The 27,117-nt window shown below is 44.0% G+C and overlaps 2 long non-coding RNA genes, 1 other non-coding gene and 1 pseudogene across 5 annotated transcripts in view; 2 read left to right on the top strand and 2 right to left on the bottom strand.

The window, feature by feature from the left end:
- LOC102118019 (uncharacterized) overlaps positions 1-27,117 on the top strand; it is a 300,399-nt gene that overhangs the window by 123,315 nt on the left and 149,967 nt on the right. The window lies entirely within an intron of this gene.
- On the bottom strand, positions 867-972 carry LOC123569574 (U6 spliceosomal RNA). The gene has a single exon (XR_006693396.2). It is a non-coding gene; the product is annotated as a U6 spliceosomal RNA (small nuclear RNA).
- On the bottom strand, positions 2,961-6,060 carry LOC102134111 (large ribosomal subunit protein eL15-like; annotated as a pseudogene).
- On the top strand, positions 20,558-23,390 carry LOC135967857 (uncharacterized). Its single transcript, XR_010582172.1, has 2 exons — positions 20,558-21,269; positions 23,226-23,390. It is a non-coding gene; the product is annotated as an uncharacterized lncRNA (long non-coding RNA).

Raw genomic sequence — 27,117 nt, forward strand, 5'->3', positions numbered from 1 at the left:
ATGCACCTAAAGTAGAAAATGTAAGAGAATAGCACAGACATTTAAAAATACAAATCAGAAGCTTGAAGGGGCAGAGAAACACATGGCAAAGTTATAATAACTGAAACAACATGGGGATGGTGTGTAAATAGCTTGAAGGACAAATGTAACAGAGCAGAGAGTCCAGAACGAACCCATGTATGTGTGGGAACTAGGATGTGATAGCAGCAATGCCTCAGGCCAGTGGGAAAAGATGGCAGTTCTGTCCTGCACTGAGATTTATAGTGAAAAATTCGAAACAAATGTCCCACAATAGAAAATTAATAAAATATCTTTTAAGACTATGCATTCACTAGATGACAAAATAAACCATTTTAAAATGATGATGTTACTAAGTGACAAAATGATGAACGTTATTTATAGAGATGTATGTGATATACTGTTAAGTGAGCACAAAAACACAGTTTATGAAACTGTAAAAAGGGCTGGCTCTGGTGGCTCATGCCTGTAATCCCAGCACATTGGGAGGCCAAGCGGGGGCAGATCACCTGAGGTGAGGAGTTCGAGGCCAGCCTGGCAACATGGCGAAACTCTATCTCTACGGAAAAACAAAACAAAAAAAATGTAATCCCAGCTACTCCAGAGGCTGAGGCAGGAGAATCGCTTGAACCTGGGGCAGAGGTTGCAGTGAGCCGAGATCATGCCACTGTACTCCAGCCTGGGCGACAGAGTGTCTCCATCTCAAAAAACAAAACAGTGAAAAGCATCATGTGATCCATGTTTGCTAAGTACGTTCACATATATGGATACTTCTACTTATGAAAGTCACAAATATACACGTCTATCCTGATCCAACCTTTAAACTTTATTTTTATATTTTTGTTTTTAAAAGTATGGAATGCTTCACAAGTTTTTTGTTATCTGTGCACCGACGCCATGCTAATCTTCTCTGTATCGTTCCAATTTCAGCATATGTGCTGCCAATGTGAGTACATGACTTAATTTTTTAGACCAATCTTAACTGAGGTACTACACAATCAGTAGCTTAAGCCTCTACTTGGTTGGGTTAAGCGTTAAGCCATACCTCCCAATCTTGGCTTCAGGGGTCTATGCCTCATGGCTGGGATCCTATGTGGCTTCCTGAGTTGCCTTTGAAGTTGACCACATTCCCAACCATGTGGGCTTAGGAAACAGCCCTGGGGGTATATTTTTCTCTAGATCATAACTCTTCCTCGTGATCTTTCTTTTTTCCTTGTCCATTACACCAGGTCCTTCCCTGTTTGGTCTAGCAAGCAGAGATCAGGCAAGTATCACATCTAAATAGATTCCACTGACATTCCAAGGGAAACGGAGTGGCTCTTTCTGAAAAATAAGAACATGCAAAACTCTAGAAAGGCCACGGGAACGAAAAATGTTTTCTCTAAAAGCCTTGAGTCCGCATCCTCCACTCTTAAGTGGGGAGCCCAGAACAATCTTCCCAATCTCTTATTCATTTTCCTTTTTTTTTTTTTTTTTTGGTGATGGAGTTTTGTTCTTGTTGCCTAGGCTGGAGTGCACTGGCATGATCTCAGCTTGCCTCAGTCTCCACCTCCTGGGTTCAAGAGATTCTCCTGCCTTAGTCTCCTGAGTAGCTGGGATTACAGGCATCCGCTACCACACCCAGCTAATTTTTTGTACTTTTAGTACAGATGGGTTTGACTGTGTTGGCCGGGCTGTTCTCAAACTCCTGATCTCAGGTAATCTACCGGCCTTGGCCTCCCAGAGTGCTGGGATTACAGGCATGAGCCACCGTGCCTGGCCTCTTATTCACTCTTTATATTCTCCCAATAACTTTTGGACTTAATGAGGAAAGTGTGTTGTTTGAACACGGTGCTTGGCATATTCAGCTTCATATTCACAGCCAGTGCTCATCTGGGCCAGGTCTCCCATAGCTAGCTCATTTTAGTGTATCCAGATCATGGCAGTTTACCAGGACACATCACTTCTTCTCCCACCCACCCTCCTACCCATTCCTGCCTCCGTTTCAGAGGGACACATGGTGGTAGAGCCCTGACACTGCTGGATATATCTAGAATGAATTCCTGAAACAAACTGCTTCTGAAGAGCCTCCCAGCCTGGTGGCTGAGTGAGCGAGAATTAAGTGTCAGTGAAGAAACTAAATTACCACCTACTGCTTCATCCATATAATTAAGTTAATAATTAAAACATGACTAGCAGGGGCTTCATCCACCAGGAATCATAATATGCTTCTTTTTTAGACCCTTGTCACAAAATATGAAAACCACATCGGTAATTGTTATCAGAACTGCTTAGCAACCTCGGCTTTAATTGTCAGCCAGCTTATCAGAACATGCAGTTAATTATCGTGTCTCATACCTAGAATGTTCGGCATGTGAAAGAGTCCCGGAGATGGATCTTCCCTGCGGTGAAATGGAGTCAGATGGATCACCTGCAGGGGGGTTCACCCTGGGAGAGTATTTCAGAATTTGCCTGCTTCTTCCTGGAACCAGCCTTTGTTAGAATGCATGATTCCATGATGAAAACTTGCAGATTTTCCATGGAGGAGAAGACCCCTTCCTGATCATATGTCTATTGTTACGGGACTGTCTCATTAACGGTACAGTTGCTGAGCCAGCCCAGGTTTCGTATTCTTGTTAGTAACAGGTATTTGGATGCTCATAACAGTTCTAGGGGAAATTTATGAGTGATGACGAAAAATAAAACACTGGATCTGAGAACGAAGAGATGAGTTCTATGGCCAATTTTTCTGCCACTAGCTGTGGGCCTTTCTTCAAATCTTATCTCACCAAACCTCAGTTTCTTAACCCGTTAAATAGGTAGGAGTGCGATAGCCTGAGCTGGTATGCCTTGGGCTGCTGGCCCATCAGTAAGTGCAAAGAGGTATGGCCATTGGAGGTTTTTTTGTTTTTTTGTTTGACTGTCCTAAATTGTTTCTTAGGTGTGAGTTTTACAAACATTGTTTATATTAGTGGTAACGGTGGAGCCGGAGAGTATTGTGCCTTCTCCACGTTGCACAGTGAGAACCACCATCAGTGTGGTGGCACTTACGGCCCTTTCCAAGGCCACAGCTCTTTCAGCCTGCAGCGATCAGCCCATTCATCTCCCTGTGCTTGTGGACTGCTGTGGTGATTCACAGGATGTCAGGATTTCTTCTGACAGCTTTACGCAATGTATCAATGAGGATAACCTCAACAAATTTGTATGAGGAATCTTTACCAACGCAGTGAGAATTCAGGCCTCTTAGAGGCCCACAGTGGCATCCAGCTCGCTCCTCTGCAAGGAACCCAAGGCTTTGAGCAAACGTTAGCTGGTTAATACCAGGATGGACAGGCTTGCTGTAAGTTGCACCCTTAGGAACTGGGTGTTTTTGGCCACCACGGCGCATGTGAATCCTATATATAACGTAACCTGGCTTGGCCTTCTATCCCAGCCCGTGCCCCTTGTATCTGACTTGAGGGATGGAAAAGAACCCAGAAGAGAGTCACACTAAGCGAATGTTTCAGAAAGAATGGAAATGTTGTCTTTTCCAAACACTCCTTAGAGGCCAGGAGAAATGACTGAAAGGGTTTTACTGAAACGGGTCCAGTTAAACAACCCATTACGGTATTACAGTTTTTTGCTAACATGTCTATCCACTAGTCTGAAAACTCCTTTAGTCTTCTCGTGCCCTGTAACTTTGCTTGGACTTGTATCTCTCAGAAGAAAGTGCAGTCTTCTCAGCACACATTGTGGGCTACCCAAACAATTACAAGCTGGAATCCCCAGGACCTGTCCTTAGCCCCTTTTCTTCTGGTGCTCTCGTAACCTTCCTTGGCCTCATATCCCTCAGAAGAAGCTGCATTACATCAGACTGCTTCTTCCTCCATGGCTCCTGGGTGTCCTTGTGTGTACCCATCTTGGCTTACTGGATGGCTGCTGCCAGATGGAAAGGCCGTTGGAATTATTAAAATGCAGAAATGCTCTGTACCGACTGGCAAACAGCCACCATCAAAGCCCCTCTTCCTGCATCCCTTGCCGAGTGCCTCCTGACCGCCTTGGCTGCAGGTTTCCTCACCTGGACTCCCGTCAGTATCAGCTAAAGTTTCACATCTGGCCCAGATGCCTTGTGACACGGCGTCCTTGTTGTCATCATCAAGGTCATCTTTGAGTCCTCAGTACCTTGGCCATGCCCACGGCTAAAGGACATTGATGCCCTTGGGGAGAAGCATCACCCACCTGACGAGTTACTGGTTGTTCACACTCTCTACAAACAAAAAGGTGATTTTTAGATTTTTCCATCTGTCTTTTTGTTTTTGGCCAGCTGGGTGGGGTCAAGGTCAGATTTTGGCTGTGAGTGTCTATTAACACGTGCACTTTTGCTTCACAAATGGAGGAAAAACCTGTTAATGGTAGAGTCTTCGGATAATTCAGGCAAGGATTAGACTGAAGATGACCTTGACTTTGGAGATAATGAAATTTAATTATGTAAATACAATTGGAATACTGAAAGCACATAAATAAAATTGTTTCTGAGCACACAACTCACTCTTTAGGTGGTGGCCACTGGTAGGATTGTGATTCGAGCTAGGTAGGCTGTGGGCTATTCACATAATGATTATTAGTGAGACTGCAGTTCTTTTCAAAGATCTTGTTGATTTCTCTGTTCATTTATTGCAAATGACTGAAGACTTGTTACATGTTTTCTATCTCCTCTAGAAGTGATTTTTAAGACCTTTTAATGCCTATGGCATATTCATTCATTCAATAAACAGTTTTTGAGGCTTTACTCTGTGCCAGACGTTTTGCTAGTTGCTGGGAACAAAGGCACAAAACCATGTTTACTAAAGGTTTCAAGCTAGTGGTTAGACATGTTAACAAAAAATACGTAATACCATAAATGAATTGTTTTACTGGACATCTTTCAGTCATTTCCCTGGCCTCTTAGGAATGTTTGTCAAATACAACATTTCCATTCTTTCTGAAACATTTGCTTGGCGTGACTCTCTCTTCTGGTTTCCCTTCCATTTCTTAGGCTGCTTCTTCTCAGTTTGAGCTACCTATATTAGCCAGTTCTCACACTGCTGATAAAGACATACCCGAGACTGGGTTATTAATGAGGAAAAAGAGGTTTAACGGATTCACAGTTCCTCATGCTCAGAGAGGCCTTCCAATCATGGTGGAAGGCAAAAGGCACGTCTTACATGGTGGCAGACAAGAGAGAACGAGAACCAAGTGAAAGGGGTTTCCCCTTATAAAACCATCAGCTCTCGTGAGACTTATTCACTACCATGAGAACAGTATGGGGGAAACCGCCCCCGTGATTCAATTATCTCCCACCAGGTCCCTCCTACAACACGTGGGAATTATGGGAGCCACAATTCAAGATGAGATTTGGGTAGGGACACACCCAAACCATATCACTATCCCAACAATTAAAAGTTGGAATTCCTCAGGACCTGTCCTAAGCCTCTTTCTCTTCTCATGCTCTGTGCTCTTCCTAGAGCACTTCTTTCACTTCCATTGCCTTAATTACCATTGCTATGCCAGTCTCTTAAGGGCAACCCTCTCTTCAAGAGAAACACATCCAACAGCCCATTGGATGTCTCTCCTTAGACATCTCACAGGCTGCCTGAAACTCAACATGTCCCAAATAGAATTCTTGTTCTCTGAGCTGCACCCACCCCCTCTTTCTATTCTAATGTCCTAGATGTTTTGTTAATGACATTACTGTCCACCCAGTTGGTCAAGCCAGAAACCCAACAATTACCTGACATTCCTCTCCCTATACCTCATAATCAAGTTTTGTTAGTCCTACCTCCGTCTGTATCTCTGGAGAGTTTCCCAAGTGCCACAGCCACCATGCCTGTCTAAGTCCTCACTGTCTCATACCTGGTGGGGTAACGTTCTGGTGTTTCTAGCTCCACTGCTGCTCCCCTGCAGACCTTCTTCCACATGGCAGATGTGGTCATCTGCTTCAATTGTGGATCTGATTATGTCTACAGCAGTTGCCATTGGAGGTCTGCTGAACCTATAAGCCAGTACCTCTCCTTCATAGAGACGTGTGCTGATTCCTGAAGTCATGTTTGCATCATGAAAGCTGGAGTTTCCTTGCCCAGCTCATAGCTCATTGAGTTAGGCATGAATACACTGATCCAAGCTGGCTTAACTGAATTCTTTCTCCATAAAGTTTGAATGGGAGTCAGTAACCACTGTTGTGTGTGTCTCTCTGTATGGCCAGACCCTTTAGTTTGTTTTTTCCTTCTTTCTTCCTTTCTTTTCATTTCCTTTCCTTCCTTCCTCTTGTTTTTTTCCTTTCTCTTTTCTTTTTTTTATCCTGCTTTATTGAAGTAAAATTGACAAATAAATATTGTGTATATTTAAGGTATAAAACAGGAGGCTTTGATATACATGTACTGTACATTGAGAAAAAATTACTACTATCAAACTAATTAGCATATTCATCACCTCACACAGTCACTGTGTGTATGTGCTGAGAACATTGACTATCTACTGATTTTGCATATTTCAAGTATACAAGAAAGTATTACTGACTATAGTCACCATGCTGTACATTAGATGTCTGGATCTTCATCCTGTGTAACTGACAGTTTGTACCCTTTGACCAATATCTCTGGAACCATTATCCCCACACCCCAGCTTCTGACCACTGCCATTTTACTCCCTGCTTCTGTGAGTGTGTTAGATTCCACATATAAGTGAGATCATGCCGTATTGGTCGTTCTGTACCTGGCTTATTCCATTTACCATAATGCCTGATATAGTTTGGCTGTGTTCCCATCCAAATCTCAGCTTGAACTGTATCTCTCAGAATTCTCACATGTTGTGGGAGGGACTCGGGCGGGGGGGTGATTGAATCATGGGGGTCGGTCTTTCCTGCTCTATCCTCATGATAGTGAATAAGTCTCATGAGATCTGATGGGTTTACCAGGGATATCTGCTTTTGCTTCTTCCTCATTTTTCTCTTACCACTGCCATGTAAGAAGTGCCTTTCGCCTCCTACTATGATCCTGAGGCCTCCTCAGCCATGTGAAACTATAAGCCCAATGAAACCTCTTTTTTGTTCCCAGTTTTGGGTATGTTTTTATCAGCAGTGTGAAAGTGAACTAATACAATGTTCTACAGATAGAACCATAAGTTGCAATCTAAGGGTTGCAGGGTGACTGTCATCTACCCTGTTTTTGGAGAAGCAAGGAAAATAAACTGCAAACAGAGGAAGGGAAAGTAGTGAAGCAGAAACACTGAGCGGCAACAGCACAGATGGAGAGATACCAACTCTGGGCTTTCCCAAGAGTTTCCAGATCATGACTCCAGGCTCTTTTCTTGCTTAAGTTTCATTAAATTTCTATGAATCCTTATAATAAATTTCTACATTTCACTTTAGCTACTTTGAGCTGATTTCTATTTTCACTCCCAAACAATTTTCACTCCCACACTGGCATTATCATGTTAAAAAAAAAAAAAGTCAAAGTTCCCTTGACCTTAGGACGCAGCCCCAAATTTCGAAGCTGAACCCAAAGCCCTGGTCAACTTGGCTTCTCACTGCTTTGTGCTCTGCACTCCAGTCACCCTGGAAGACTTCTGGTTCCTGGACATGCTGCCTTCTCTTTTGTCCCTGCCCCTGTCATCCTCCTGCCTAGAATATACTTTGATTCCCTTCTCCACCTACTTGTGCCGTGCTCTTCCTTCACTTTGCAACATAAATGCCAGTTCCTAGGAAGCCAGCATCTTGGCTTTCCAAGCAAGGCTGCTGCCCTCAAGGAGGACTCCCTTGGCACTCGATATTTCCTCCCTACATTCACCTCCCCATCATACCTTAGCTCCATGAAGGTAGCAGCTGTGGTCTGGTTCATTCTTAGCTGTATGCTCAGCCCTTGGTGTTATGCCTGCCACAGAGACAGTCCTCAATAACCATCTGTGCTTGAATTGGTTGCTGGGAGAACCCTGGAGAAGGAGCAGCCATGCTTGCAAGGAGAGCTAGGGAAGATTTTGCAGAGGAGGTGGTGTCTGAGCAGAGCCTTAAAGGACAGACAAGAAGATCCCATCTAAGACACTCTCGAGAATTCAGGGACACAGGTGGGGCACTTTGGGAGGGTGGGGAGTCTGGGATTTCAAGTCAGGTGATCCTACTAACTGTGGGACTGAGGGCAAAGTCCTGGCTAGAAGGGTTAGTGTGAAGGTCGGAAAGGGCAATTACAGAGTACCAGCCATTACTTTTAATAAGAGAAAACAATTATTATTTTCTGTAGATCTGAGCATCACCAAATGCCTTATATTGTTGTAAGGATTACATTTTCTGAACAATAATGAAAACCCTAAATAAAGTTGTTATTAATAACACTGTTATTATTAATTGTGGTAATCAGAACTTGAAGCCCACAGTGAAGTGCTCCTTCTCTCAACAACGGGGCAATCATCCTTTTCCTTTGAGTGTTAAAGTGAAACATGCAAAGTTACTAGAAATATATAGAATAGTTCTCAGACCAGCTCCACTGAAATGTAACTTGGTTGAACATATTTACATATTAAAAAAAGAGTATGTCAATCAGAGAATTAAGGGACAGGAAAAGCAGTCACAGAGGCCAACAGATTTGACTTGGTCTGTGCAGGAAGGAGGGAGGAGGGCAGTTCAGCCAGCGGAAGTGATGGCTTTCTGTTTCCGAGGCCAGCGCTAGGATGCAGAGACGCTCTGAGGATACCAGCAATTTCCTCTCTGCTCCCTGATGTCACCTTAAAGGACCTGCCTAAGTCACAGCACTCAATGAGACAGATTTTTATAGCAAAAGCTCCAGCTCCTGGCTCCTCCATCCTGACCATAACTGACAGAGTTAAGAGCGAACACCAGACTGGAGCTGAGATTATCAGTTTCAATGTGTTCACATCTTTGCATCAGGGATAGGAAGACTGACACATTTGGCTATTGGGGGAACAAGGCTGGAACGTTGGAATATCATGGAACAGAAGCCATCATCTTGGGATGGCTTTGTTGAAGCCTTGTACACACAGAGATGTAAGCAAAGTCACGTCTGCAAGAAGAGAACAGTAAATAAGATACACAGAAAAGAAGAGATAAGAGGAGGAGAGGAGAGAGAGTGAGAGAGAAAGGAAGGAAGAGAGTGAGAATGCCATCTACTAAATTTCTGGTTCCATGAAGCCTCGCTCTGCTTCTCAATAGCTTTCCTTTTTCACGTGAGCCTTGATGAATAGAGCTATGTTCCACACAACCAAACCATTTCTAACTAAGATGGAGTTTGAGCTGAGAGCCTCAACTATTTCAGGTTTTCCTGGAAAGATCTTCCCAGTGTGAGTGAAATGAATGGGTCATGCTGCGTCAGCCAGACACGGTCAGACTGGGACTCGAGCCGGGTCTGCTTCTTAGATTCATGGCCTACCACCATGAAAGCTGGGACCTTGTTGTATAATAATGTGGCTTCCACACGTGGGTGGCATAAAGCAATGCCAATTTATTATCTTGCTATTCTTCAGTTTGGAAGTTCAACATTGGTCTCACTGGGATGAAATGAAGTCATCATCAGGGCCGATTCCTTTGGTAGCTCTCAGGAAGAATCCATTTCCTTGTGCATTTCCAGCTTCTGGAGGCTGCCCACATTCCTTATCTTGTGGCCCCTTCCTCCACATTCAAAGTGAATGATGTGGCATCTTTCTGACTCTGCTTCCAGTGTCACAGCTTTCTCCAACTCACTCTTCTTACTCCCTCTGCCCCATGTGAATACACTGAGTCCACTTGGCTAAATCAGGATGATTTTCTCATCTCAAGGTTAGCTGATTAGCAACTGATATCGTTCGGCTGGGTCCCCACCCAAATCTCATCTTGAATTCCCGCATGTGGTGGGGGGGACCTGGTGGGAGGTAATTGAATCATGGGGGCAGGTCTTTCCCATGCTATTCTCATGATAGTGAATAAGTCTCATGAGATCTGATGGTTTTACAAGGGGCAGTTTCCCTGCACAAGTTCTCTCTTTACCTACTGCCATCCATGTGAGATGTGACTTGCTCCTCCTTGTCTTCCAGCATGATTGTGAAGCTTCCCCAGCCATGTGGAACTGTGAGTCCATTAAATCTCTTTTTCTTCCCAATCTCAGGCGTGTCTTTATCAACAGCATGAAAACAGACTAATACAGCAACCTTAATTCCCCTTTTTCATATAACCTAACAATTCACAGGGCCCAGGGATGAGGGCATGGGCATCTTGGTGGGTAGGGAGCATTATTCTACCTACTCTATGTAGGGTGAAAAGAACAAAATACCAACGTAGAGGTTCTTTTAAAATATTCATTTTGGCTTAGGAAACCTTGATGCTCAACTAGTGATCTTCTGAACCCATGCTTTAATGAAAAATAGCATGGACTTTCCATTCCTTTAGTCCTGAGTTCGATCCTACCAAGTCTATGACTTCAGTATGTGTGTTTAACTTCTCTGTACTTCCACTTCCTCCTCCATAAAATGCAGATAATGATGGTACTGTTTGGGGAGCTAGATGAAATCAAATATGCTTTTAAAAAAACATTATAAATGCCTATGTTTTTCACTTTCCTTACTTTCCTTTTCCTTTCCTTCCAAATCTTGACAGCCTGGAACCATGAACTACATATACCAAGAATGCTCCTCAGTGACAGAAGACCCATGCTGTCTTGGCCACGCTATGTCTCAGTTGCAGAAGTGACCTAGTGCTAGAAATCTGAAACTAGCATTCTACTGGGATGACAATCCATAATCTCCTCATGCTCCTTCTGCCCCATATTTCAGGTCTTGTTATCTCTGGGAGTGAGTCATCCAAGGGTTTCTTTTTGTCTTTCTTTTCTCACAGCATAAAATGACAAGGACCAGGAAGCCAAGGACAGGATATTTTTGGGACTGCTAAGTAGGAGCTACCAGGACTGTGATCTCGGGGGCCTGTCTGAGTGATGGGAGGTATTGAAGAATTCCCAATGGACTGCATCCAGGTCATGGCTACCGCAAGCTTTTCCCAATTCCTTTGAGCAACTTATATTCCTTTTTTAGTCTTTTTTTTTTTTTTTTTTTAATTTACTTTAAGTTCTGGGATACATGTGAAGAATGTGCAGGTTTGTTACATAGGTATACATATGCCATGGTGGTTTGCTGTACCTATCAATCTGTCATCTAGACTTTAAGCCCCGCATGCATTAGGTATTTGTCCTAATGCTCCCTCTCCTTTTGCTCCCCACCCCTCAACAGGCCCTGGTGTGTGATGTTCCCCTCCCTGTGTCCATGTGATCTCATTGTTCAACTCCCACTTCTTAGTGAGAACATGTGGTGTTTGGTTTTCCGTTCTCTGTTAGTTTGGTGAGAATGATGGTTTCCAGCTTCATCCATGTCCCTGCAAAGGACATGAATTCATTCTTTTTCGTGGCTGCATAGTATTCCATAGTGTAAATGTGCCACATTTTCTTTATCCAGTCTATCACTGATGGACATTTGGGTTGGTTCCAAGTCTTTGTTACTGTAAATGAGCAACTTATATTTCTTTAAAGGATTCACTGCCTGCAAGTGTGGGTGAGCTCTGTACATCTGTAACCACAGCCATGGGCTTCTGATGATGACTTTGTATTTTCCTTTATGTCTGAAGGAGCTTGGCTGCCTTTGACCTCACCACCCTAGGGATTGAAATAGCGTGAAGCGAAGGAGTTTCTGTGTTGGTTTGTTGCAGAAAGATAGTCCAGTTGGATTTAAATGGTATCATTATGGAAATGCAACCAGTTCAGGTATCAAAGCCTCTGCAAAACATTCTAGAAGGTTACTCATGTTTTAGCTGAAAAAGCAGTCAGCTGATTAGAATGTATGGCTCCTCAACTTTCCTTTCAGTTTTGGACACAGTTTCCATACCTCATTGGCAGCTCACAATGCATCTTCACAGACATGAGCACTTTTTTCTAGTGCTTGGGTTCCTAGTAGTGCTCAGAGTCAGACAGGCTGGTGTTGAAATCTCAGTTCTCCTGAAACTAGCAGTCACTTAATCTTTCTGAGTTTCAGTTCTCCTAACTGTAAAATGGTGGCACTAATAACAATTTTCTTGAATTGCTGTACTTATTAAATGCCCCTAGCATGGCACCAAGCCCTCGTTAAGCACTTGGAAGTGAATATCCATTTCTTATTTTTGGGTTCTCTGCATATAATGTTTATATACATCTTAATTAAAACTGCTTCTTTCCTTAAAAAAAATCTAATATTCATGTATAGAAGAGTATTCACAGAAAAGCATGCATCTACCTTTCCTTCTCTGGGCACAGCAGACACTTGCCTTCCCAGATTTGGAAATGAAGGAAGCAAGATTGCCTTTTGGGGAATTAGGCACAGTGGTTCACAGTACAGATATGTGAAATCTGTTGAAGGAGAAGGCACAGCTCTCAGGTAGACAAGCCCCCACAGCCACCAGATTGAATATATTTCCATTAAGAAAGGATGTGTCCATCAGAGGAAGGACTTGTCAACTCTGGAATAAAAAAGAAACGTGAGTGCAACAGGTAAATATCAGCAGGATCCATCCTAGGATATTCCACTTAACCGGTGACTGGAAGAGTTCTGGTTTTGTCAGGGCAGAGAGTGGAGCCCACATATGTTATGTGACTCTGGTCTCACTGGCAAGACTATCCTCCTTGTGGAATGAAAACACTGAGCTATCTCAGCTGGATGCCTGAAGCACTGGATTATTAAACTTCCCTCATTCTGACTTCAGGCTCACCAGAATCTTTCAGTCTATGTTTCAGCTTCTCCTTGGAGTCTGTCTATGGTGAGAGATTGGGCTAATTTTATGGAATCTGAGTTTTTAGGTCTCTGTGCCAGTAATTTCTCACAGTAAATGAAGGCATTGCTGTTCTGGTTTAATCTGTCAGTGCTCTGTGCTTGGGTAAAGTGTCTCTATTGAGAGATGGATCCCTTTTCAGATTCTGTAGCATCCAAGTAGCAGATCTAGGATGATGGAAAATTCCCCAAGGTAAGCCATATTAGTTTCTAAGACATCTTGGAAGATAGTCTGCTGGCCTTTCCTCTTGGTGACAACCATCTGGCATTTCAGAAGAAGAACATTTCCAACTTTGACACTAACCGTACATCCTCTCCCCACTCCATCTCACTCAATAACAGCCCACAGTGTTGGTGTCACATACTAGAGAGATCCTGGGATTTGGAACCAAGCAGACGGGGTTTGATCCTGTCTCTGCTGCCTTCTGTCTATATGATACTGGGCATGTAATCTAATGTTTCTGAATATCAGTTTCTCCATCTGTAAAATGAGATTCCTCACAGGAATGTTGCAAGGATGAAAGTGATGCGGCTCAACAAATGTAGCTATGATTATCGTGTACATTGGCGAGGACTCCCTGATGTAGAATGATGGTCAAGTGTGGATCTTTCATTCTAATATGTACAGAGAATCTGTTATGTGCAATGGCGCCTTTCTAGATTTCAGTGATGTGTCATCCTCGTGGCCTTTCCTGGGGTGGGCTTCGCCTTAAGGAAGGCTAATGGATTTCTGCACCTAAGAGCTCAAGGACCTTGCTGAATTTTTAATTTCCCCACAAACTAACAAAGTTGCAATACCTCAGTCTGGCTTCACTGTTCCAGGCATTGGTAAAATTAGGTTGTCTCTCCTCTCTGGGCAAGACTGTGCTTTGATTCTTTTGATTATAAGGGGCTAGTATTTTAGCACACTCAGAGATGAAAACCATCACAGTTTCCCTCTTGGCAAAATTCAGGCTGCATTGCCGAGCGATAGCCAGGTGGCCTGCATTGCTTCCATCCTTCTGTATGTTCTTCTTACAAGGTCTGAATAGGCTGGAGCTTCCCTGAACGCTTTGTGATGGGAATAGATGTGGAGGGCCTTCACCTGTGGCCTCAAGTTGAACCCCTGAAAGTATAAAGAGGCAACGACTTTGGAGAAGCAAATTTGTTTTTTGTTTTTTTTTTTTGAGATGGAGTCTCGCTCTGTCGCCCAGGCTGGAGTGCAGTGGCGCAATCTCAGCTCACTGCAAGCTCCGCCTCCTGGGTTCACGCCATTCTCCCGCCTCAGCCTCCTGAGCAGCTGGGATTACAGGCACCGACCACATGCCTGGCTAATTTTTTGTATTTTTAGTAGAGACGGGGTTACACTCTGTTAGCCAGGATGGTCTCGATCTCCTGACCTCGTGATCTACCCGACTCGGCCTCCCAGAGTGCTGGGATTACAGGCGTGAGCCACTGCGCCCGGCGCAAATTTGTTTTAAGGATATAAGCATATATGTGTCATTTTTTGGTCTTCCTTAAAGTAGAAATTATTGCTTCATGGTACCATCCGATCAGAACTTCAGCAACTGGTTCGTTAAATAAGAAAATTCTTTTTTGCATCTGACCATTTCTACCTGATCTCTGTCCCTGGAAAACATTTTGGGTGAATACAGTCGCTTTTGGGGTCACTCTTAGACAATAATGACAAATTTAATATAATAATGTTACTTGGCTACTTTTAGGTAAGAGATAATCTAATCTAGTCTAATATACAAACTCCAGACTCTCCTTCCATCACTTGGCCTGTTTCATGTTTGGAAGTCATAGTGGGGAAATACTTGCGGTTGCTTCTCCACCCATGCCCATCTTAACTACCCTGACACCCTAGCAGACATTTTAGGACCCTCCTGTGTTGGAGTCATAGGTGGGGAGGAGAGGAAGGACAGAAGAGGCCTCCTGCAGCTGCCTGTAACCTGCATGTGGCAGTAAGCACACGTCTCTCTCTACATGGCACTTTGTGATTTCCTCCATGAGCCCTTTCACTGCAGCCCCTAAAGCTGAGGAAACCACCACATGTTGGCTGCTTTTGACTTTTTTCTCTTGACAGCTGCGCACCCAATGGGACGCCCACAGCCCCTTCTGCTGAGATTGCCTCACGCCTGGCAGGAAGCCCACATAGGCAAGCTTCTTTTCTTCCTCTTCATTTAAAACAAAAAAGAAAACACTTAAGTGGTAACCTGATTATAAAAGCAACACACGTGACAACAGAATCTTTCTAAAAATAAGAGAGCAGAAGATAATTAGTCAAATTCCTGCCACCTACATCCCAAATGCCCATCAGCAGATGAATGAAGAAACAAATCATTGTACGTTCCCACGCTGGAGTACCACTCAGCGATAAAAAGGAGTGAACTCTTGATACAACAACATGGGTGCATCTAAAAATAATTACGCTGAGTGAAAGAAGGCGGACAAAAAAAGCATGCATACTGTCTGATTCCATTTCTATAAAATACTCAAAAATACGCACTGATTTACAGTGACAGAGAGCAGAGCGGTGATTGCTTTTTAATGAGGCGAAGGGAAGGGTGGGAGGGATGGATTCTAAAGGAGTAGGAGGACATTTCTGGGGGTGATGGATAAGTTCCTTATCTTGATTACGGAGTTTCATGTATGTATCAAATTGCGTCCTTTAAATATGTGCACTTCTTTGTAAGTCTATTATGTCTCAATAAAACTATTTAAACATTTTTACTGTTGGGCATATTCAGACGGGGTCTTTTTCTCTTTCTTTTTATTTTTAATTTTACTTTAAGTTCCAGGGCACATGTGCAGAACGTGCAGGCTTGTTACATAGGTATACGTGTGCCATGGTGGTTTGCTGCCTCTATTGATCCATCTACATTCCCTCCCCTTGCCCCTCACCCTGCAATAGGCCCTGGTGTGTACTGTTCCCTCTCTGTGTCCATGTATTCTTATTGTTCAACCCCCAATTCTGAGTGAGAACATGCCATGTTTTGTTTTCTGTTTCTGTGTTAGTTTGCTGAGAATGATGGCTTCCAGCCTCACTCATGTCCCTGCAAAGGACATGGTCTCATTCCTTTTTATGGCTGTGTAGTATTCCACGGTGTATATGTCAGACAGGGTCTTTTTCTAGAAGGGTCATGGCTGGTTCTTTCCTGGACCACCCATCACAGGCTCCTTCCCCCACCCTCAGTGTAAGTGCAACTTACATCTGTGGCAGCTTCTGTATTCAGCTGTCGCCTGTACCTGTAGACTCTTTAGGAATGAGCCTGGCTGCCATCCAGGCTTCAGGGAGCCTCAATAGTTCTCCTTAAGTCCCGTCCTTTCTCTGACCTGAGGTGTTGGACCGGAAGCTTGCTCTCACCCATGTGTGGAGAGCAACCCACACACAACACCAATATCTCTCGTCAAAGATCGAATCCTTTGCATCTCTTCAACCTCCTGTGAGTCTTGGCTTTTTCCTCCATAGCCTGGTGATGGGTGCACATCTATTGAAAGCGGAAGTAGCTTTTGGCAATGCCCTTGGCCAAGCCTACACATGTGGTTCAGCATTTCAGTGGGGGTCTACTTGGCACCCATTGTTTTTAGCTTTGGGGTCACAGCTGAAACTCTGAGATGACAAAAAGTCTCATTTTAATGGCTTGTTTCACTTCCATTTGCCTCACTGGGATACAAAGAGATGAATTTTTCCCAATATATTTTTAGAGGCATATTTATCATAAGAGCAGGCCAGCAGCATCTCTGAGCGCCGAGGCCCCAACAGGGACTTGCAGTTATTATATGCCCGCACCCCTAAAGGCCCCCAAAGATGCAGAGTGGACCTTTTGGTCTCTCTCCTCCCTTTGTCTAAGGATATCAGTTAGTGATCATAAATATTCATCCCATCTATTTCCTGATGCTGAGAAGGGAAAATATTGCAAACACCACGAACACTTGTTGAAGACACACATACATCGGGCACCATACCCAGAACTGACTCTACAGTGGTGATGGACAGGTCCTGCCCACGTGGATGCCACAGTCTAGCAGACTGGACAACAGGATGGTGACCTGGCGAAGAGGGTGAACATAGACTGGTGGACAAAGGTCAACATGGTTCGCCTCCAGAGATCTTCTTTAGAAAGGAGTCAAGGGGCCAGACGCAATGGCTCACACCTGTAATCCCAGCACTTTGGGAGGCTGAGGTGGGTGGATCACGAGGTCAGGAGTTCGAGACCAGCCTGACCAACATGGTGAAACTCCGTCTCTACTAAAAATACAAAAATTAGCTGGGTGTGGTGTGCATGCCTGTAATCCCAGCTACTCAGGAGACTGAGGCAGGAGAATCACTTGAACCTGGGAGGTGGAGGTTGCAGTGAGCCTAGATCATGCCATTGCACTCTAGCCTGGGCAACAGAGCAAGACTCTGTCTCAAAAAAAAAAAAAAAAGAAAAAAGAAAAAGAGTCAGGAGTGGGCAGTGCAAGGCTGAACAGCTTTCCACAGAAGCCAAACACACCACCTCCATCAGGATCCTCCCTCATAGAGGTCACCAGCACAGGAATGAGTCAGAACATTGCCACGTGAGCAATGGGAGCAGAATCTTCCTTCCTCCCATCCTTGCTGCTGGGCCACAGGCCAGTGGTAGGCCTCTAAAGAGTTTAGATCACACAGGCTGATGAAAGGGACAAATCAAGGACTAAAGAAAAAAGAGAGCTTACCAGGCACCTTCTTCTGTACCCCCAACTCCAAATGCCCTCAGTGGATGTGTGGGGAGTGCTGAATCACATATGAAAGCAAAGCTTTAAACAGGATAGACCAAGGTTTAACAACAACAACACAAAAACTTGAATGTCTACAAAGTTGGATCCTCATCTTATGGAGAGTCCAGGAGGTTTTTGCAGAGTACAGCTGCTAATAAAAACATGGAGGATGTAGGCCAAGTGCAGTGGCTCACGCCTGTAATTCCAGCACTTTGGGAAGCCAAGGCAGGCTGACTGCTTGAGCTCGGGAGTTAGAGACTAGCCTGAGCAACATGGGGAAAACCTGTCTCTACAAAATACAAAAAAATTAGCCAGGCGTGGTGATGAGCACCTGTAGACCCAGCTACTTGGGAGGCTGAGATAAGAGGATTGCTTGAGCCTAGGTAGTTGAGGCGGCAGTGAGCCGTGATCGCACCATGCATTTCAGCCTGGGGGACAGAAGACAGAAAAAGACCATGTCTTAAAAAAAAAAGAAAAAAGGAAGATTTACCATGCCACAGAGACTAAGTGCCTTATATTGTAATACAAAGTCTTCGAATCCTCACAAGGACCCCAGGAGGTAGGTGCTGCTATTAACATCATCCTTTACACCATGAGGCTAATAAGACACAGAAAGGTTAAGTATCTTGTCCAAGGTCATAGAGCTAGAACCTTGACTTCAGAAACAGCATCTGCAACGCCCCCGGCCTTTTGCCTACTCTGCAATCTCATGAAGTTTCCGTTCCTTCTTTGAGGCCAGGAGCTCTCCAAGGTGCTGGAGAGAGGCCCAGAAGCAGCGTAGAGAGGCAGCCCCGCCAGACCCTGCAAGACCATAGTAAGGACCAGGATTTTATTTTGAGAGTTAAGGGAAACCACAGGCGTCTAAATGAATCACTGCTGCTTCCGCGCTGTCATAGCCAGCACTCCGGCTGTGTCTCTATTTAGCACTTGAGAGCTGGCTGTTTACGTGCCTACTTCTCCTTCTGGACTGGAAATGTCTTACAGCAGGGACCGCATCTTAGCCATTTTTATATCTTCTTCACGCTGTCCCAGTTACACAGCACAGTGCTGGCATCTATTAAACATTTAGTACCTGTTTATTGAATGAAATTAAAGGAGAAATGGATTCTTAATTATCTCTGAAAATCTCATTTTCCGGTAGCCCAATTAATTTCAGAGAGACTCAGGAATTTCTACAGTATCATGGCAATGATAATGGTAATGTTAATAATTGCGGTTACTAAGCTCTGAGTGTTCCATGCTGGGATTTGGGCAAAACACTTTATATCACCCGTAATATATCGAGAGAGAGGAACTCTAGGTCCTGCCAGTCACTGGCAGTCCTTTCCCAAGCAAAAGACTCACCTGGGCGAGCTTGTAAATCCCAGAGGTTAAGGAGAATACGATTTATCAGGAGTGGCCACTAGGTGGTGGTGTGACACCATCATCACCTCTGTACCTCGCCATGGGTAGTGGGCAACTTGGACCAATTCCGCGGGGCCCGTAGAGTGGCTGGGGGTCTCTTGGGAATCAAGATGGCCAAGATGGGGGTCTGTGCACCAAACTCTGTAACTGGAGTTGAGGGCTTTCCAGTTTATGCTGCCCATGAGCAGATGAATGGAGAGGACTCTTACTCAGCCAGGGTGCATTTCCTTCTTGTTGAAATCTGAAAATTATTCACTTCATTTCAACTCAGTTGAACAAGACATTATTGAGTCTCAGCTCTCACTAACACCCCCTCTGTCTTCACACCCTCTATTTTAGACTGGATTGGGGTGTGAGGACAAGAAGGCCACCAGTCCCAGTTCTCACATTTATGAAGAACATGATTAGGCATTTAATGTTACATTCAAATAGGGCCACACATAAGATCATTATATTTCTTCCAACGTTAAAAGAGTTTATTCGTTCCATGAAAAATATTTAAGTTGTACTGTTATTTTTGTGTTCCCTTTCAGCCTACCTTCGTTTTAAAAATATATCAGCGTCTTTAGATTTTGGAAGTATTTAGGACCCCTTTCTCAATTTTTGAAGAGCTACCTGTTTGAAGAACAACTAAAATGCTTGCAGTCCCATCAAAATAACGAACTGACCCTGCTTTCTCTAATTTATTGTTTTCATGCTTGCTAATATCCACTTCTGGAACAGTTTCTTCTCTGTCTTACGTTGATCTATTCCTGCCTGTTTTTCAGATTTTAGATTGGACATCACCTCCTGTGCAAAGCAAGAGCTTGTTGGGTGCTTGCTTTTAATCCATTGTTGTTCTTTCTACTATGCTGTAATTCACGAATCCTTCTCTGTGTCCCCTAAAAGACCAGGGGTCCTCAACTTGGGGTATATGGACCTTTGGGCTATCCATGATATACCCTTAAAATTTTGTATTATTTGGTTACTGCCACAATAGTACGGAATAAGAGCAACCGCAAAACCTCAGTGGCCCATAGTAAGTGAATACTTGTTATGTGTCTGGAGTCAGCTGGTATTCAGGAGGCAGGGGTCCTGCCACTCTTGGAGGGGCTTGTTTACCCCTCTGGGATTACCTGGCTGCTGGCTGATGGAGATTGGCTTTGCTGTGGCAACTGGGCCCTGTTCCACATGTTTCCCATCTCCCTTCTGGACTAGAAAGCTAACCCAGGAGGTCCTTCTCATGGTGGTGGTAGAAATCCAAAAGATCAGGCCCCAAAATGCAAGCCTGTTTCATCAGCTTCAGCATTGGTCATTCCCACTAACATCCTTTTGACCAAAGCAAGTTACATGGATGCGCTCAACATCAAGTGCTGGGGAAGGTCCCCCTACTCACAGAGTGAAGGTTGGCCACGCTGCATGGCCAAGGGCATGATTCAGAGAGAAGAACTAGGGCCATTGCTGCTACCTACCATGGATTTGATGCCAAAATACTGTATATTTTCTGGAAAGATGATCTAAGGCTTTTACCCGTTTCCCACTGGGACCCATATCTGCAAAAGTTCAAGAACTTCTGATATAGACTCAACTTTGAGTTTAGGGACTATATATTCTTTATTTGTATATCTTCAAAACCTAAAATACAGGGCCTTGACCATAGCAGATGCCCAATAAATGTATGTAGAATGGATGAGTGCTTTTTGTATGCAGGCCATATGCAGTATTAGGTTCTGGGGATACAGAATTAAGCCAACCAAGGACTCTATTCTTGAGGAGCTTCTGCTATGTCTGCTCTCTGAGAAAGCTGTTGCTCAGGGGTTGGAGTCAGGAGGCAGGTGGACATCCTTCAGCCTCAGCCAGTATAAAGTTTGCATCATTATGATGTCTTGAGGGTGAAAGTCAAGAAAGAACAAGTTCAGGAGAAACATAATAAATGAAGACGCTCAACTTCTGTGGTCCCAAATGTGAATTATCCTGCAGAAACCATATGCTGTGCAAGGAACACATATGTGGGCCTAAAAAAATAGAAGTGGAGACCTCATATTTATTGGTGTCACAAAGTGAATAATGAATTTTCTTAGCAGCTAGTTCTAGACTCCCTGGCCAACAAGGAAATTACCTCTGTCCAAGAAAATATCTTGATAAGCTGCTCCGGGCAGAAGGTGAGAGACCCTGAAGGCATGGGTGTCCAATGAAATGAATTGTTTATTTTTTTCCTCACAAAGCAGGAAAGAGAAAAAGGAGATAGAAGAAGGTGGAGTAAGGGGAAAGATAAGAACTGGAAAGCTGAACCACAGCCCAGACCCAAGCAGGAGAAAGAGCAAGAAATGCCTATGAGAAAGCCGGAAAGAAACCCCTGGAATTTGGAAGAAAATGTCTAAAAGGTGATTTTCAGGAGATGCCTGGAAGGTGTTCTCTGGGACCCTCCCTCAAGACTCCTAAGTAACCACATTTGCAAATGCATCTTGCATTTTGTTTGCTCCAACTTTGTCTTGGTTTTGCTTTTGTGGGAACTGAGAAAAAGACTGAGTTACTCATCAGGATAGGTGTGGTCCCAAACAAATATCACTTGGTAAATATAGTAACAGATTTAGTAGCAGGACCCTGGAGATGAAGGTTTCTAGGCTTGTGCTTCTGAAGTCTTAGGGACCTGCGGAAGGGTCTGGAAGCTCAGAGACTGTGGAACCAGGGGATATCAGGGCAATCAGTATCTGGCACTTGTTCTACGACACTCTCTACTTGTATAACATTGGGCTGGTTTCTTCAATGTTCTGCTTCTGTTTTCTCACCTCTAGACTGAGGATGATAGTATCTTCTTCCTGGGATCTTTGGGACATATCTAATGAGAAATGGAGACATCATACAAGACATAGAACCTGGCACACACACTCATACATGTCAGCTCTCATTATTTTAGATGTCATTGGGTTGTTATTATTATTGCCTTTGGTGTTCCCAGTAGCTGACATTTGGGTAGCATTGGCCTGGTGGACTGGAAGCAACACAGAACTGAGGATCAAAAAGCCAGCGTCTGGTCTTGGCTCCTCCCCTAAACAGACATGCGACCTTGAGGAAGTCACTTTGTCCTTCCAGGCTTCAGGCTTCCTCTTCCTCTTTTAGCAGAAGAAATTCCACAAGACTTTCTCTGAGGGTTGTTTATTCCCTTCAACCTGTAGGAGGCACCATGGCCCCACAGCTCCTAGCCCCACAAAGCCTATTGTGACATCGGAGGAAGCAGCCCTGGGTTGCAGTCCACAGTCCACTCAGAAATCCATTTTCCCCACTCAGCATAACACTGAAGTGAGACTGACTTGGTGTGTTTGTTTACACCCCTTGGGAAGTTATTTCCCTTTTCACTTAATTACCTGATATCCAGACATTGCTGTGCAAAATTCGCCTCAAATACATTTTGTAAAGTCATCTAGACTCACTCATTTGGTGCTTTGATTAAAATGTGCAATCTTCCCCAGGCTTCAGCACCTTGTTAAATAATTGCACCTCCAGTAAGAAAGTAAACAGCACACTCCGGGGGCACAGAGAACAAGATAAATGTGGTGCACATCCAGCAGATATTTTATACGCCATCCCCCAGGCAAGCACATAACCTCTGGCTTAAGGGCTGGACGGATGCTGGCTTTAATTGCTTTCTTTTTGCAATCTTTTTGGGCAGGAGTATGATCTAGAAGCAGAGCAGAATCTCCTCTGCCCGCCCTTTCCTGGCTCAGTGTCTGCTTAACTTGGGCCCAGCCTTGGCGGAAGGACCAAGGATTGGTTGTTCACTGGGAACCTGGCTCATCCCCTAGGAGCAACTTTGCATTCAAAGTGCAAGGGGCAAGGGGCTGGATACAGAGCTCATTTCCTAGAGGGTGTTGCAGTGCTGTTGAGGGATTGGCAGCTTTGAATCAAGTCCCACCTTTCTCATTAATTCTTGATGTTGACCTTGAGCATTTCACTTTACCTTTTCTGACTTTCATTTTCCCCCTGCCTCTTCTATAAAATGAATCTGGGGTACAACTATGGGAGGGAGTGGCTGAGTTAGGATGGAGGAAAAAAATCAGTGGAAAAGATGAGGTCAAGGAACTGATTCACAAAGCCTATGATGGTAGGTGATGATAATGACCAACGGCACAAGGAGCCACCTTTGAGCTCCAGGATAGGAAGCTCGATTCAAGATGATGTCCCAACCACCATGGTCCCAAAAAAGGCTGAAGGATGCTGGTTGGTGAGGGTGTTTGTGGAAAGTTCTTTTCCCTGGCATTACAACTCCAAGGTATGGGAATTGAGGATCTAACCACCAGGCTGGCGTAGATTCTTCTTGAATTTTTCTTCTTGTTCTGTAGGGAATGGCAAGGAACCTGAGGAACCAGAGTGAGGAAAACCTGGACCATCTGAAACCGTTCTCATTTGCTCCCTAACTATCCATGCCTCCATCCAACCACCCATCCATCATTGATCAAGCTCTCGCTATGTCTATACTATAGAAGGTGCCACCAAATGAAATGAAATCTCTTGTCCCATGTGTCTACTTGCATCTACTTGCATCTTTAAGTTGATACAGGGAAGGCATAATCCAGGCACAGGATGCTGGAAGCCTTAGAGGCACAGTGGAATCTGAGCAAATCAAAAACTCTCTACTGCTAAAGGATTGGACGTAGAGGGTCACTCCTCTGCTCTGCCACCTACCTTGAGGATGCTTTACACGTGGCTAAAAGTAGAGGCAGAGTTATCTGGGTAAATGAATGCTTGAGAATTGGAAATGCCTAGGACAAATCAATTTGAATATGTCTATCTCATCCTTTTTTTTTTTTTTTTTTTCCTAAGAGACACATAACTCTGAACTTTAAGGAGTTACAGAGTTCACATAGCTTAGGATCTGGAAGCCATGTTCCTTTTTACATAACATTCTTGAATATGCTACTTGTATACCCTTAATTTGCTCTATAATTATTCTTTTTTTTTTTTTTTTTTGAGAGGGAGTCTTGCTCTGTCACCCAGGTGGAGTACAGCGGCACGACCTCAGCTCATTGCAACCTCCACCTCCCAGGTTCAAGTGATTCTCCCACCTCAGGCTCCTGAGTAGCTGGGATTACAGGTGTGCACCAACATGCCCAGCTAATTTTTGTGTTTTTAGTAGAAACAGGGTTTCACCATGTTGGCCAGACTGGTCTCGAACTCCTGACCTCAGATGATCTCCCTGCCTTGGTCTCCTAAAGTGTTGGGATTACAGGCATAAGCCACCACGTCTGGCCTATAATTATTCTTCACAACACTTATCAGCAATAGGATTAATTATATGTGTCATTAATTGTTCAATGTTTGTCTGTTTTTACTAGAGTGTGAGCTCCGAAAGGACAGGAGGCTACCACAAATAGCTACAAATTACCTATACACACTCTAGGTACAGTTCTAAGCCCTTCAGATACAGCCTGCCCACCCAGAACTTCCATTCTGGTTCTAGGGATGGGGATAAAGGGAATTGCTACCTAACACTGCGGTCAGAAAAAGTCTCTCGAATAAAGTTTCATGCAAACAGAGACTGAAAGCAGTGAAGGACCATATCGTGAAACTCTCTGGGAGGAAAGGCAATTAAGGAAGAGGAAATGGAAAGTGCAAACGTTTTGAGGGCTGGAACATGCTTGGTATATTCAAGAAACAGCAGGAAGACCAATGCAACTGTTGCAGAATAATCCCATGAGAGAATGGTGGAAGATGAAATCAGAGAGGCAGCAGGTGGCTCTAGCTTTCACTCTGAGTGCTTCGGGAAGCTGTTTTAAGCAAGGGGAGAAAGACAGACAGAGAGAGAGAGAAAGAGAGAGAATGACTCAGGAGTTGGGTTTTGTTCATTTAAAGTCTGAGATGTGTGTTAAGAATCCAGCTGAGATGTAAAGTTGGGTTGAGGTATGTGGAATTCAGAAGAGAGGTCTAGCAGAAGATAGAAACCTGGGAGCCATCAGTGTAAATTGCATTTAACACCTTGAGCTTTAGTGAGGTCTTAGAGAGGTCTCTAGTGAGGACGGTAGACCAGGAAAAGAAAGCAGAGGGCTGGGTCTGGGGCCGTTGATGTTCAGATGTCTAAGATCTGAGCAGGGACCAGGAGAAACAACCAAGAAGGAGTGGCCAGTGATGTAAAAGGAGACTCAAGAGAAAAGAGCAACCTGGAGGCAAATCATAAAGACTTTCAGGAAGAAGGGAGGGACAAACATTGTCAAATGTTTCTGAGAGACTGAGTAAGATGAAGACCGAAAATTGATGATTGGGCTTTGCAACATGGAGGTTATTGGGAACCTAGATAAGGGCTGTTTGGTGAAGCAATGGGCAAAAAAGCCCAAAGGATTGAGTTCAAGATGGAAAAAGAAAGTGGAGACCATTCTGCAAAGGAGAGCACAGAAATGTGTGGGAACTAGAAGGAAATGAAGGGTCAGCAAAGGGTTTGTGTTTTGCATTGGATGGAAAAGGTCAAGAAGAGAGAGAAAATTTGATGGTGCAGGAGACAGCGTGGCTGACTGATCAATGACCTTGGTATTGAAAAAGAGAATGAGGACGTAGGGTTCAAGGAGAAGGGCTGGCCTTAGCGCCTTCAGTTCATCTGTGGTGTTGAGTGGGAATGCAGAGCTTATAGGAAAAATGCCCTGAGGGTGGTAGATGTGTTGGTGGAAGCCTGCAACATTTTCTTCTGATTGCTTCTATTTTCTTAGTCCAGAGTGAGAGGGGGAAAGAAGTTACAAAATAATAGTTTGGTCCCTTAATTGGATTTTCTCCAATCACACTAGGCAGAAAAGCATATGAATGGATGACTTGTGAAATGGAGTAGGACTGGAACGTAGCATTTGGGCCTTTTGCGGTAGGATCTCATGCATTTGAAATAAGTCAGTCAATATGTCTGCATATTTTTCTCCCACCAAGTTCAGCTGCTTGAATAAAGGTTCACAATAGTTAGTGAGTGAGATTTAATAAGGGCTGAGGATATTTTCCCTAGGTGAGAATTAGGGATTGAGGAAAAAAGGAGCTGGAGTGTGTTCTAGGGAGTATGGTAAGAGCACCTACTTGAATGGAAGCTGGATAAGACGAGTGAGGCAGTGGAGGAGTTGAGAGACAGTACAACCATGTATTGATCATATATTTAGGTATAATCATATATTTAGTTTGTAGAGGGGTCAATAATTTTTGGAACTGGCAATCTAAAAACAAGAAGTGGTGGTTGGAAAGTAGGATTCTTAGAATTGAGATAATAGATATAATAATTGAGATAATTGAGATAATAGATAAAATTGATAATTTTACCAATTGCTTGGGTAAAAATGTCTAGGGTATGAGTATAAGAGAGAGTGGCTGAGTCAGGATGGAGGAAAACAATCCCCTGAAAAGAGGAGGTCATGGAATGGACAGTCCAGCGCTTTGCAGGGATTTCTCTATGGGAAGTGAAATCACTGAGAATCACAGCTGAAGTAGTATTGGAGAGGGTGACCATGACCCAGGTGCCAGGATCTTGTAGAAATGAGGGGAATGACACAGGGTTCAATAGTTGACTATGACAAGGAGGGTAGTGGGTTGTGCAGTATGGCGACATGACCCTTAAAGCCGGGAGTGTTGGGGGTAGTGGTGTGGAAGATCAATAACAGGCAAAAAGGAGTCCTGCCTCACCTCCAGGCCCAGTGGAACAAGGGGCATGGGAATGAAAAAATCAGCTGCCTGTTCAGAGGACAGCAGGGGAGACGGCGTCTTTGCAGGAGCTTTGAGATTTTCTTAGGGGCTAGTTCTGGAACCTAATGGATGCGGAGCCCTCCTAATGCTTCCTCCCTGTTGTTGCCTCTGTTGCTGCTTCTTGGAGTTGCATCTTTGACCACAGACCATTCTGTACCACTGTATATAACAGTGATTACACACACAGGGTTTGGGCTCCAACTGTCTCGATTCAAGTCCTGTATTTCTAATGCACTACTTCTCAACTCTGTGATCTTGGGCTAATTAATTGACCTCTTTGTGCTTCCGTTTCCTCATCAGAAGATAGAATGGTAATAGGCTTATGGAATTGTTGTGAAGTTTGAGGAATAGATATAGGAGCTGTGCTTGCACTAGGCTTGGGACAGTGGTTGCACATATAAATGTTTGGTGTTAATATAATTATTGTTTCATCACATTCTGCTCTTGATGGGCTCCTTAGTCTGTGAGGACGGAAAGGTGAAGGGAATGTTTAGAGTCGCAATTGAAGATAAAGTGATTTTGCTGATAATA

This window comes from Macaca fascicularis, chromosome 16 (genome assembly GCF_037993035.2).
Source record: "Macaca fascicularis isolate 582-1 chromosome 16, T2T-MFA8v1.1".
NCBI classification, from domain to species: Eukaryota; Metazoa; Chordata; class Mammalia; order Primates; family Cercopithecidae; genus Macaca; species Macaca fascicularis.